We start from the raw sequence: 14,710 nt of genomic DNA on the forward strand, positions 1-14,710 counted from the left end.
GACGCCGGTAAAAACAACCCGAATATGAATCGAGCGCGCCCTCGTGCGGTAGAAAGAAGAATTGTCAATAATGTTCAATAATCTTGATTGACAAGCTTTGTGCACCTAAAGTTAAAAATAATGAACATGTGTAACTATTGCGTTCTTTAAAAGGAATATCCAATACATACATTAAATTATTCCTAACTAAACATATTTTCCTTATAACACAGCATTTTTATGTAGTATAATTGTATTCTATGTTTTGTAAATATTGCATGATTAGTTTTTTGTCTTATATGATTAATTTTAATAAAACACACACACACATATATATATATATATATATATATATATGTGTGTGTGTGTGTGTGTGTGTGTGTGTCTATGCAATAAATATTACAATGGTAAATGTGTAATGTGGTTTTTAATAGTATAATAGTAGTAAAATGTGTAATGAGTTTAAAACGTATTTAAATATTAAAAAAAAATGTTACTTCTATTTAGTCAATTAACAGTGTACTGAAATATTACAAATACAGTTGTACGTTTTTAATTCTACTGAATAATTTATATTTTATTTTGATCTTTAAAAATATTTTTTTTTTGTGCAAAATAATGTTGATGTTTTTCAAACCAAAACAAACACCTTTAAAACACAAAAACATTTCCTGTGTCACTTATTTGAGAAACGCTGGTTGATAACATGACATGACCACTAGAGGGCAGCAGACGATTATATATATAAATATATATATTTTTTAATAATTGCAAGCAAAAGCAGACTTTGGCATTTTGTGCCTACAGGTGGCGGAATTGACTAGTGCAAAAAAACAAACAAACAGCATAATGTAAAAACAAGTTAAAAAAAAAAATCAGAGGCACAGTTTTGTAGTCCGCATTTTAAAAAATCTTAGGAAAATAATAAAAGGAAGAAAATACTTTTTTTTCTATTTATAAAAATAAAATGTTTTTTTCCCCCCCAGAACAAAGTCATAATCTGATCTTTTTTTGAAAAGTACTTTTACAAAAACAAGAAAAACATAATCATCACACTACTGCCATGCCACACGTTTTTTTTTTAATTTTCTTTTTAGAGAACTCAATATTGTTCATTCGGTAATCTTACCGATTCAACATGTCATCATCATTGCTCTCTCTTTTTTATTTGAATTTTTTTATTAAATTTTGTGTGTGTGCGTGCGAGTGAATTTGTGCTTATTAATTCACTTGAAACCTGGTAAAAATCCCATACCCTTCACCTTAACCGAATACTTGTCAGGAGACCAGAGGAAGGATCAAAGAAAACGAAAGAAAAGTGAAATCCAGCGCCGACCAGACACCTACTACTTACAGAGTTACAAACCAGAATCTTTCACCAAGCCGATGTTGATGAATTCTGTAACCCTTTAAAGCAACGGTTATTTGATCACAACATATGCGGATTGACAATGTAACACTCAGGCATTACATTATCTTCTCCTCTGTGAAAAGCAACAAATATCCCAATATCCCTCTCCCTAGCTAGCCCCGGTCCACAGTATTGCGGTTGTGTTTTGTAGTAGTTAGGAAAGAAAATGGACAAGTGTCAACACGGCGTACCTAATGTAGTGTCCGCGCCGAAGGCAACGCGAGCGGGCGTCAACGCCAAAGACATGGAAGATGTCAAGGTGTCAAACGCAAAGGCGTCCGTCGGCGCGCATTCGTTGTCCAGCTTATTTGTCAACGCGCCTCATCGATTGATCCCAACGCAAACAAAAAGCGCCGGCTCGCCTCCGGAATGCCAAGCGGGTCGCGGCGGCTCGGCGGCGGTTTTAATCCTGGCGGCGAATGGGAGCTGGCGGACGCCTCGACCTCAGCGCCTCGAGAGAGGTCGCCGACCGCGAGGTGAGCGGAAGATGAGCCGCAATCGCAGGTGTCGTCCGACGTCGTCATTTGCGTTCTTGTTCTTATGATTGTTACGTCAAAGGTCATTAGTACACAAAAGTTCTATTTACCACTTTAGCGAAACATGCTAACATGAGCCATGTCGTGAACATGCCGGACACTTGAAATATGACAAATCAGTAAAATCCCATTAAAAAAAAGTGACTTCATTCGTTTACATTTCAATTTTTATTTTTAAAATGACTTTAAATACCATAATAATCAAATTTTATACAAGCAAAATAATTTGACATAATCTTGTAAAATTTTAAAATTTTAACTTTTATTTTGTAAAATCTGAATATTTGAACAAATTTCTGATCTTTTTATTGAAAAAAACACCATTAACAAAAGATGGAATCTCATGATTATGCCTTTTTTTCTTGAAAGATATTCCGCTATAATTTCCTAGATTTCCAGTATTTTTCTTTGAAAAGGTTATTATAATTTAAAATCGAATAATAAAATACAAAAAAATATAACCTCCAAAATATGTGATGTAATCTGACAAGATTGTGATTTTTGTTCTTGAACGAGTTCTACTTTACAACGGCGTATTAGGGCCACGTATAAATATATATTTTTTAGAGGGTGGGGAGAATATTTCGATGAAAAAAAACTCGTAAATTTGCGACTTTATAAAGTGGCAGATTTGCGAGAAAAAAACTCACTTACGAGAAATACACGTAGCGTAGCTATAGTCTAACGTGAGGATTCGTTGGTGGTTAACGGGACACTGTTTATAAATTAAAAAGGCAGGATGGATTCATTTTTAATTTAAACTTTACTCATCATACATGGCAGCTAGATCGACAACACTTCCTGATCTGACACTTCTGACTGAACACTAACCAATCAGAAGCTAGCATACTTTAGGTAAATGCAAGGGACGGAGAGAGCAGCAGATTTGAAATTTAGCTAATAAAAAAACACCAAAATGTATGAATGCGTAAATAATAATTCTGGAAACATGAATGTACAGGTAAATATTTACTATCTCCTTATTTGAAAACTCGAGCAAAAAGTATTGGCACAAATATCCGAGTAGTTACGTGTATTTCTTGTAAATTTCTGAGGTTATTTTTCCTCACAAATCTACCACTTTATGAAGTCGCAAAGTTACGAGAATTTTTTATTTATTTATTATTATTATTATAAATTTGCAGGAAAAAAAATCTGAAAATTGCCCCCACCCTCTAAAAAAATATATATTTGTACGCTGTCGTACTGTACGACTTCATTGCAGTAAGATTTTGAAATATTTTTATTGAATTGTTCACATTTCCACCTTGAGTTGCCCTCTTGTCCTTTGATATCGTGAAGAAGTAGGGGGTGTTTGTTCGTGGATGTTTTTTTTTTGGGGGGGGGGGGGGGTTGTCATCGACGTTTCACCCCCGAGCCGCTCACGTATTGTTTGCTCCTCTCCGACATTGAACTGCTTCTTATTCCCCCGAGCAGATGAAGGATAAATTGTCTATTATTTGCCCTTTTAAAAAAGCCAGCCAGATAAGACGGCGCGCCGTCATTTGGCCCCCCGGCCTGCGGGGGCGCCACTATGCAGAACGCCGTCCCAATTACCGGCGCCTAGTTTGCCGTAATGACTTTCCAATGACGCTCTTGATTGAAATGTAACTGGCGGGGCCGCGGGGCTCCATGAAAAAAACAATAAAGGGGGGAAAAGTTGGAGCAGGTACGGGAGAAAAAAAACTTATTAAGCCGCGCGGCGCTGCCAGCTAGCATAAATTAGCATATTGAGGGTAAATATGCAGACTATTGACGATAATAAAGCGGGATTATTCAATCCAATGAATGTTAAATAGATGGAGGCAAGGCCGCGCGCCTCTTATCTGCTCAAAGCTTGCCTTTATTTTAATGGCTTGACAATTGCGCTCATTGTTCCCATCCCGGGCCTCGGCCGTGCCGCCGCATTCCCGGGAGATTTTTTTTTACGATTTTATTTTTTCCCGCCGGTCACGTGACGTCAAGTGGCCGCGTGCTAGCTCGTGCTGTGCTGGGCGGGAGCGTCAGCCTCGGGCTAGCATCAAGATAACGTTTTCATTATGCACACGGCCTGATGCACACCGAGATTATATTTCTGTGTGTGTGTGTGTGTGTGTGTGTGTGTGTGAATAAAATAAACATCTTTTCTTGAGCAGCTGAAAGCCCATAAATCAAAAACATTTGACTTCTTATTGTGTGCAATAAGACTTTAATCAGTTTGTGAGTATGTGTGCATGTCAAGGTTACACACGCACGCACACACATTTTTGAAAAATGCATGGCCGTATTCTCGTAAGATTTTGACTTTTTCTAAAAAACAAAAACGAAGTTACTAATACTACTTTATTCTCCTAAAATAGTTTCCTAAGATTAAGTTTTTCTTTAGAAATCTTCACAATGCTTCCCGTCACGGGAACATTTTTTCGTTAGCCTTGCAGCATAAAAAAAAAAAAAAATTTTTTTTTAAATCTTCAACTATGACATAAGCAAATGCGCTATTAGCAGTTAACAGTATATTCCCATAAGGTTGCAATTCTCTTGAAAAATTACTTCTAGCAGTTTCTTAAAAACCCTATTTCAAACAATTTCAAGATTCTGATGTTTTTCTTGTGCAAAGAACATAGCTTTGCTCTTTTAAATTATACAATTTTATTAATTCACGAGTATGACGAAAGATAACATTTTTAGTTTACTGTATGTATACACACACACACACACACACGCACACACACACACACACACACACACACACAAGTCTTGATTGACATAAGGTTATAACAATTTTTTTAAAAGTTTACAATTATTTGTGGAAAAATGTTATCCTCAACAATCATGATGTTTCTCTCGGAAAAAAAGAAAAACACATCTTAGTTCTGGTAGGATAAAAAAAAAAATCTCAGAAAATATGACAAATCCCTAAAAAGGTTATGGTAATAAAAATAAACTTTATATCCATGTGTGTGTCATAATCTCTAAACTACAATCACATCCTAAAATATTTTTTTTCTAGATTACTACTAGTCAATTTTCTTGACCTGGAGAAAAAGGTCTATTAAGATGCAGATGAGATACTTGGACTAGCCACGAGTGTAAACAACATCTGAGGTGGAACGTGACCAAATGCTACAGTTTACCAAGGCTAGCGCAGCGCTTGTGTTATTGATAGTGTGTCTCTTTGACCGCGGGTGGCCACACAGGGTTAGGTTGAAGGTCGCACAGGTCCCCGGAGAGTAAACGGTGGTCCTGGTAATCCCCAAGGGGTCCACAGTTGACCGTGACGGCTAGCAGCACGTCTGGATTCGGACATTTTTTTGGGGTCGCTCGCTCACAACGCTAACAATGCTAAGAAGATGCATGTTTGTCAAGTGACTTAGCCCAGACGTGCTAGTGAAAACGATGAAGCCAAGATGTAAACAAAGCAAGCAAACGTGGTATTCATTCAAAAAAGAACGGCCATGAACAACACAAAGGCAAGCAAAGATAGCTAGCATGAAAATGTCATTTTTTTGTATGTACTTCAAGAAAAAACTATTATAAGGAGAATAAAAGTGTATGCTTTGGGAAGAAAAAAAGTAATTTTTAGCGAAAAAAGTTATAGATTTTTTTTAGGACTAACGTGTCCATAAATTTTTTTTAAAGTAAATCTTCGTAGAATAAAATCATATTTTTTAGAAGTTATTTTTTTGTAAGAAAAAGTCAGAATCATACAAGAATGAAGCCCTTTTTTTAAATTAAAAAAAATGTAAAAAGAATTTCACAAAATGTTAGAATTTTCCAATTATTTTTTTGAGATACCAAAATCTTTTACAAGAATAAAGCGCAAACCCACAATTGTCGAAAATAAAGTTTTTACGGAACATGTAATAATCTTTTTTTTGGGGGCAGTGAAAACACAATAATAGCGGAACATAGTGGGACAAATGTTGCAATTTTACAGAAACGCAATTTTAGGATAATTTTTTTTTTTTTAGAATCTTAGAAGCATAAAATGATTCTTTAGTAAAGTAAAGATTTGTTGAATAAAATCTTTTTTCAAAAGTACTGTAGATTTTTTCTTTAGAAAAGATCGGAATCCTACGAGAATAAAGCCATTTTTTTTAATTATGAAAAATATCGTATAATTGTTGAGAATTAAGTCACCTCTTTTCAGAAAATCCCCCCCAAAATTTGGGGAGACACCAAATCTTACGAGAAAAAAGCATCTTTTTTTTTTTCAAAAAGCAACAATATTCGCGAATGAAATTTTTACCGAATATTTCGTAATCAAACGAGATATTTTGGGTCGGAAAACCAGAATGTCAGAATATAGCGAGACAAATGTTGCAAATTTATAAGATGGACTTTTCTCGTGACAAAAACATAAAACTACTAGTAATCTAGTATATCTTTCTATATAAAACTTAATCTGAGAGACTAAAATCGAAAATAAAAGATTTCACAATAATAATTAGCGAAAACTAGAATTAATAATGTGTGAATAACTCAACAACCCTTGTGATGAAATCTCAATCCTAGCATCTGCATTCATAATGTTGCCCATTTCCACGGCTCGATATCCATTGTGTGCTTCTCTAAACGCGGCAATTGTGGCTGCGTGTTTGCCGAGCGTCACGGAGTTCATTCGTCCACGGGGCGTCAACGAGAAAGGAAAGAGCTGGGGCGGGGGGTCTGGACAAATCCTCACTTTTATACAAGCAGCGGGAGAGAAGACCCTCGTGGGAAATGATCTCTGCCCGGGCAACGACAAACACTCAATTACGGGGGGCTTACCGGCGGACTCCCGCGACCCCCCCCCCCCTCCTCACGTCCCTGAGGGACATCAAAGGATGCTGCTGTTTTTTTTTTTTGGGGGGGGCTGCTCTTGTATGCGCTCCTTGCTTTTGTTGCGCCGTATTAACTCCATCATCCCCTCCCAGAGCCATTCGTGTCTTCATCGTTATGTCGCGGGTGTACCTAATCAAGTGGCTCCTCGCCGTACCTAATCAAACGACAAGGCAGACAAAGACAAAAGGCAGGTCAATAGGCAGATCTAGAATAGCGGGTTCAATCTAGAATCGATAGAAAGGCAGATAGCTCTAGAATAATGAAAGATTGCCTCAACAACAGGTTAAAAGGGTTGGATACATCGAGAATGCGTTATCACACTGGGAGTGAGCTGTTCCTAATATTTTGACCTCTCGACCCCCTTCAAAATGAAGCATGAAGGGGTCATTTGGGGAGACAAGGAGGATAATCTTCTTTTTTTTGGGGGGGGGGGGGCGTAAAGCTGATCCTCCTTTAGGGGAGGACGGGGGGACATGCAGAAAGTGGAAGCGTCACGCAGGACAAAGCAGCAGGACGTCATTTCAGATTCGACACAGACGTCAACATCGCACCAAGTCAACGTTCAAGCTTTCAATTTTTGTTTGCAACTTCCACTCAGCAAATTTTGTTCTGTTCATGTTTTACCGTGTTTTGTGAAATTGCAAACGAAACCATTTCAATCGTGTAATGCAAATGATGATTTTAGTGCAAGCCATTCTAGACCCTCCTTTTACCCAACCACGTGACAATAAATTTAGAATGCATAAATACCTGCCTGGATTCTTAAAAGACATGAAAAACGTCCCTGGCATCGAATGAATGAATCTGAAAATAGTAATTACTTTCACCAAAAAAAAAATACATTTCCTGAATCAAATACAAAAATACAAATCATGACAATAGCTCATAATTGTAGTTGATTATTGAAATGAGCAAAGTTTTAAACACTAATTGATTTTTTACTACTGTTTTCATGACAGAAATTGTTTTTTATGTACTATACAAAATAAATATGAATAATAATACATTTATTTAACCAGATAAAAACCTATTGAGATCAAGATCTCTTTTACAATTCAATAAATTAAATACAAAAAAGCACATCACTTGCTTCATTTAAACTTATCAACAAAACAAACTATGACCATGCATTGTACTACATTTTAACCACAGAAACTTGTTATCATTAACAAAATTAATTTAATACACATCAATGCAAAAATTATAATCATTAATAATTGTAATTATTCATTTTCTAGGTAACAATTTTGACTTGAAGTTATATGATGAAAAAAATACAATTAAACTGCTATATTGACCAATAATTGATTTTGTGATAAATTATCAATAAATGATGATGCACTTTAATACAGTTCAATCATTAGATTATATGTAAATTAATTTACAGTATGTGTATTATGAAGTACTGCGTTTCAGTCAGTCCTCTCAGATATGGACAAATGCTGTGCAGAGATGCAGTCTACAACCAACAGGTGGCGCTCCAGACACAGTTCAGAAAACTAATCGTTTTTTTTTTTGCTCGTATGTCTTTTTCTGGTGGCTGCTTGACGAGTGATTGACAGCTGGCCGGAGGTCCCCCGGCCGCCGTTTAGCAGCTAATTAAAACGTAAAGTAGACAAAGCGCGTCTAAGTCTCCTGACAAAGGACGAAGCTCCTTCCTCCGTCTTCTGCACAGCTGCTAAAGCAAACGAGACATGAGACACATGAGACATGAGGCTTGACCGACTCCGAAAACACAAACACGTCCAGCCGCCACAGCTGTTCCGGTGCGCAGGGCTGGACTCGGTGGCCTGGCGCCGTCGAAGGCGAGGTGCGTTCAGGCACCACTCGGAAAGGCGCACTTTGGCAATGGTCAGGTCCCCTGATACAACTGGATCATACATAGCGTATGGTAGGCCACCACATCAATACAACTGACTCAAATCCTGATATTGTGACTCATTCCAGGCTAAAGTTTGGATTGGGATGTAATAAAACTAGGATGGATTTTAACTTACAATATAGATACGACCAAAAATGATACGCACAATATATATTAGGCCTGTTTATTTTAATTGATTAATCAAATCAAATCACTGATCTTTTTCTTAGCCCAATATCTATTAACCATAAACCGATTCTTTTGCCCATAAATTCATGTGAAAATAGAATTTTACTTAAAGGCCTAAATGTTTTTTTTTTTGGGGGGGGGGGGGGGGGGGATCTTGCTGTTTTCTTGAAATTTAAAAGTATTTTCATACATTTAACTTATTGCACTTAAAGACAATTCTGAATCTTTTAAATTTATATTTACAATTTAAATACAATTTTTTTTAAAAATTAACACCTAAAAATGGGTACTGCGTGAAATTCGTAACTGAATCAAAAATCAATCAAAGTGAATCATGAATTGAATTGGGCCCTGAATCAAATTGATTTTGGAAATCGGAATCGATACCCGACCCGATATCGCACGTCTTTTTCAGTACCCTTGCGTAAAAGGTCGACTGGAATCCATTCGATGGTATGGCAAATTCCATTTTTCCTGCCGGCACCTGAATGCAGCAGGTGATTATTGCTATGATGCTGTTCCTCCGTGGCTTGTGGCGCTAAATTAATCTCCTCGGCCTCGATAACACACACACACACACACGCACGCACACACACACGCGCGCACACACACACGCGCGCGCACACACACACACACACACACGGGAATAAAAGTCCTCCAGCACTTCCTCCTGATCACAAGCCCAATTATTGCCATTTAATTGGCTGGTGGGAGCCATTTTATCCCATGCGACAATAATGTCACTTTTGATTTTTTTTTGTCATTACCAATGCAAATCCACTTAGTATAAAAGGTTGCCTTAACCAAAAAAACAACAACAGAAAAACACCTGTTCTATATGTGCTTTATGAGCCCTGCGGGATACTTGATCTTGTCGCTGCAGCCTAAATATTTACACAACGCCCAGTAAGACCAATAAGACCAGTAAGGCAGCTGCTCATTCAATCTAAGCCATTTAAGACGATATATTATATATATTTATGTTTTTGTCACACCAAGGGAGGATCAGCGTCTTGTCAGCTCAAAATGAAGCAGGAAATGACATCATGACCACCACAACAGACCTAAGTCAATAGGCTTTGCTGATTTTTTTTTTTGGGGGGGGTGATGAACAAAAGTAGAGTTCTTTTTTTATCCATGCCCATCTGTGTTGCATACAAGGTTCAAATTTGGTAGCAATTGGTCAAAATTTGGATGACTAGTCCGCTTTTCAAAGACACCTGGAAATAGCAGAAACAAAGCTAAAATGGTCACTTCAGCCAAAATGGCAGACTTGCTATCTTTTTTCAGGCATGAGTGATTGAGACTTTTTTGAGGGGTCAATTCACAAAGACATTAAATGTCCACCATGTTAAACTAATTACTAATTTCATGTGGCTAAGTGAAACTGGTTTTTGGAGCGGAGTTCCATCCATCCAGCCATTTTCTTAACCGCTAGCCTTAACCACTAGCCTATAGGAAAAACTTTGTATGTTTTTCTACCAAATTCACTTTGGCTAAACAAGGTGTGTGACGCAGAGGTGTCAAAGCCAAGCGCAGAAAGTAAAAACCCTGCCAGCCAGAGTTTGTCTTTAGCCCCAGGTGCTAGCTAGCAAGCTCCCTAGCTAGCTCCCCGGGTGCTCGATTAGCTGCTAAGGAGCTAGCTAGCTAGCACAAGGGGCTAAAGCCAAACCGTGGCAGGGTTTTTACTTTCTGAACCTGGATTTGCCACCTCTGTGTGGGTGTTTTTTTTTTTGTTCTTTGTTTTTTTGCGGACCGTCCTCAGCAGCTGTCTCGGGACGTACTGAGGACGGGAGCGTTTCATTACTAGCGTCGGGGGTGAGAAAGTGAGCCCTGATTAGCTTTCTAATTAGCCACTTTAAACTCTAAGTAGGCCATTTGCACTCTGCACTCCTATGTCTGTTTCTCTTGGCTCCGTGCATGTGCGTGTGTGTGTGTTGCAGCTGCTTTTGGCTCATTGGTGTGTGTGTGTACGTGTGCATGTGGATTATCAGCAGTTACGTAACAGCTGCGCCATGCAGATCCGCGTCCCGATGAGGGGATGATTGACAGCCGGCCTCCCGGAATAGAAGACAAAGCAGGCCTCGGAGCGCTCGATCGTCGGTGTCGGAATCTCTGCGTCGTCTCGCTGATTGGACGGGATCAAGTTGCTAATGAGGCAGATTAGTTTGTCAAAGGAGACACTTTAGCCACTCGCCAGTTCTCGAGGCCTCTTCAGTCCACGCGAGTCGGGTCTCTCCTGACAAGTCAACAGCTCAACACTGACTGACATTTCCACTACGGGAACTTTAGCCTGAACTAGCAACTTCTGGAGGACTGATGGAACTAGTGTCTCAAGTTAGTTTTAAAGAAGAACCTGATTAGTGGAGGTCGTACTTTCAAGAGGTCTAGGAACATTCGGGACTGTGTTATGAACGGATTGGTAACTAACTACAGACTCCGGAGTCTCAGATCAACTAGTCCAGAAGAAAAAAAAAGTCCAGGAAAATAAAAACATAACATGACTGGATACTGTTAGTTCCACTAACTCCAAGTATAACGATATAAACATTTTGCTTTGTGCCTGTGAAACTTTACCCTAGACTAGGAATTTTTGGACCATCAAACTGTTGTCTGAAGTTCCATGAAAAAGTATCAGGGTCAAAACAAGACCAAGTCTAGAAGACTCTTGAGAGTTCCAAGGACCTTTGGTGTGGACTCTGCAGTCTGGCTGGAAACTAGCAATTGCAGGAACTCTAAATTAAGTTCTGGGATAATTAACTAGACCCTGCTCGAGGTGGAATGTTCTTTAGCGAGAGAGATCCAAGAACATTTGGGGTACCGTCTGTAGCTCTGAACATATCTGACAGGAACATTTTATATTTCCAGGAACTACTGTTTATAAAACTAAAACTACTAAATAAAAATTCTTAGTACTGTCTTAGTACTTCTGAGATATCCGGGAACATTTGGGGCAGGTCTTTACCTCTGAACATGTCTGACTGGAACAGTTTATTATCAGAAACTTCAAGCGGTAAAAGGTTACTGGAAGTGGTGGAAATGCAGCTTCAATATCCTGGACCCTGCAGACCCCCCAAAGGATTCTGGACCTCTCAGAAGTGCAATCGCGCTTTGGTCTTGATAAATTACCCCAAAAGTACATTAGAACAACAATTTCCAATGATCCACAAAAAAAGTTCCTTCTGGGTCATTAAGTTCTTGTGGTAGAAATAAGCCATCATGTCTGATTGGAACCTTTGAGAGTTTCCAAGAACTATCCGTACAACGGCACAGTACAGCCACCCCGGAGTCGAGGCTCCGTAATTACAATGTCAGTGAGAAGAAGCCAGTGCAGACCTCCCCCGAGGCCTAATAAGACCGATTTTTTTACAGAGAGGATTTACATAAACTTAAATAATGAATCCTAAAGAGTCCATTTTGAGCTCGAGTTGCACTTGCCTCAGGCCAATGGGCAACCGCAGTTCCCCTACATGTGCAACAGAGGGCGCTGTAGGTCCTGTACGCAACCTTGCAGAGTCATTGATATCATCTGAGCCCAAATAAATAAAGACTAAACACTTTGACACTATTTGAGGCAATCGGAGTACGCAGGAAGGCCTGAGCTGAGATTTGAACCAGAATCTGTGAACTGCGAGGCAGACATACTATCCACTAGGTCAAAGTGTTGCCCTTCCGTTTAAACAAAAATTCATCAAAGTCAAAATTGCTGCAATTATCCCCGCAAGGTTGCCGTGTGATTTCATTTCAGACCGGGAAAGGTCAGATGTTTTTTTTTTTTTTTTTTTTAATATTTCTCGTTAACTGCCACTGCTGCTGCGTTTTGTCGCCTCACACTGAAACTCATTGCATTTCATTTACTTCCAAATCTCATTTGACTTAAATTAACTCCCTGCCAGTGCACTATTTCGTGTTTATTTTTTTCATTACGTGACCGCTGCGGACAGACAGATGATGAGTTCCGGACGTGACATGGGGAATTTTTTTTTCAAATCGTTGCTACAATATACACACAGTAAGCTCATTTATGGCCACAAAATACAACATTTCTTGCCGAATTTCACGTTAAAAAGTCAGCCAGGGTTCTTCTTATTTTTTTTTTTTACTCAATCTGACATAGTAAGGCTCCCCGAAAAATGTGAATAAATAGGTATGTTTCTTGAGACTTTTTCCTGTACCGTTTTGCGACGGACATACTCGCCACATTTCATGTTGATCAGGGAAACTAGTGGATGGAGAAAAAAAAAATGTCTCTGGTCTTAAAATTTTTCATTGCGTGTCTGTATTATACTGCCCCCTGGTGGCCAAGGCGATCACACCAGAGGAGCAGCACAATGGCCATTAAATTGAAGGAAATAATGTGGCCAAAAATAATGTATCACCCGCCCCCAAGCTCGCCGTTTCCTGTCGACACACTTGAACTAACGTGGGCGACGGCAGAGCAAGTAACAGGACAAACTAGGTTGGAAATGTCAACAATGGGGCCTTCAAAGCATCACCTGCCCCCGAGTGCTGTTCCAAATCAATACCTTTTCTCCCTTTGACACGGAAAAATAACGTCAGACAAGAGGTGCAACTGGTAAACCGCTTACAAGTTCCAAAAATGAACCAGGGTGTTAACTAGCACGACAACCTTGATTTTGTGATCTTCAAAAGCAACTGATTTGTGTAATTTTGAAGCCAATACCAGAAATAGTGCACCAAAAATAACTTGTTGTCTTAGCTAGCACAAGTACTTTGACGGTGATTTTCCATTACAGGTTTGAGAAGGGGCTAGCCCCGCCCTGCCCCGGTCTCGCTTGGCCGGCCGGGCATTGCTGTGGTTGTTTCACACATTTAAAACCAAGAAATGGGCATGTGTGGTGGAGTTCCTTGTCACATTGCTTAAAGAAACGCTTACATCTGTCTGCCAATCAGATGACAATGACGTCATGGCAGTCCTCGGCCGGCGAGCCACAACCACATTGGAAGGGGTTCGAGGAACGCTTCCACTGTAACTGCACGGCTTTGAAAAACTGTAACAGAAAAGCAACCACACAGGGTGTAAGCAGGTTGTTTCGGTACACAGTAAATTTTACTATATGAAAGACTATATTTGGACCGAATATATTATTTTTTAGAGTAAAATTTACACTATGAAATTGACTGTGTACAATGGAAAAGCGGCTAACAATCTTTATAATCAACGGATGACCCCAAAAACAACAATAAGCATAAGATAACCTTTATTATTTAGTCTCACAATGGGGAAATTTGCAATATGTCCCAAAATAAGCAGAGATGTTAGCTAGCGCAATAGCCTCAATTTTGTAGTCTTGAAAATCTTCTTGTCCTTACATAAATAGTCACATCATTTTCAAAATAATTCCTATAGCCCTAGCTAGCAGACAGCCATTAAAGGCATTTTAAAGTATTTGTAAAATATGTTTTTCCAAACTCTCAATCATGTTGTACGTTCTTTTAGTAAGCTACTTTTTATATCTTTACTTTGCCTTTAAATGTCTTGTTTTGTTTGTAAATGCTTGTATTTTTAATTAGGTGAAGCACACTGAGTTAGCTAGTGTATAAAATGTGCTAATATACACCAAGCTTTCCAAACTTCAAGTATCGCTAGCATTAAGCATTAGCCGCAGGTGCTATATTGGAATGTTATGACTTTGTCATGTAGTACCCAAAGATATATAGTTTTGGGAATCAAGGTGATCAGACACTTACCTGTTGAGCAGAAAAGTTGCTACTTCCGACAACGACACATCCCTGATCGCCTTCTGTCTGTATAATTTCTGAATGGCTATACTTCCGTAAAACGTCATAACATATAGGAGAAAAACGTTTGTTTGTTTTTTGACAAAATATGTATATGAAAGAAATTAGTATTTTTATTTATTATTATCATTGTTATTGTTGTTATTTCGCATTGTATGATGTACCTAA

The 14,710-nt window shown here is 38.7% G+C and overlaps 1 long non-coding RNA gene across 1 annotated transcript; it reads right to left on the reverse strand.

Annotated features, from left to right (window-relative positions):
* Positions 1-6,572: 6,572 nt before the first annotated feature.
* On the reverse strand, positions 6,573-14,693 carry LOC144050346 (uncharacterized). Its single transcript, XR_013293833.1, has 3 exons — positions 14,492-14,693; positions 13,677-13,791; positions 6,573-6,883 (listed from the first exon to the last, which is right to left on the reverse strand). It is a non-coding gene; the product is annotated as an uncharacterized LOC144050346 (long non-coding RNA).
* Positions 14,694-14,710: the final 17 nt, after the last annotated feature.

The sequence above is a fragment of the Vanacampus margaritifer genome, chromosome 1, assembly GCF_051991255.1.
Source record: "Vanacampus margaritifer isolate UIUO_Vmar chromosome 1, RoL_Vmar_1.0, whole genome shotgun sequence".
Lineage (NCBI taxonomy): Eukaryota > Metazoa > Chordata > Actinopteri > Syngnathiformes > Syngnathidae > Vanacampus > Vanacampus margaritifer.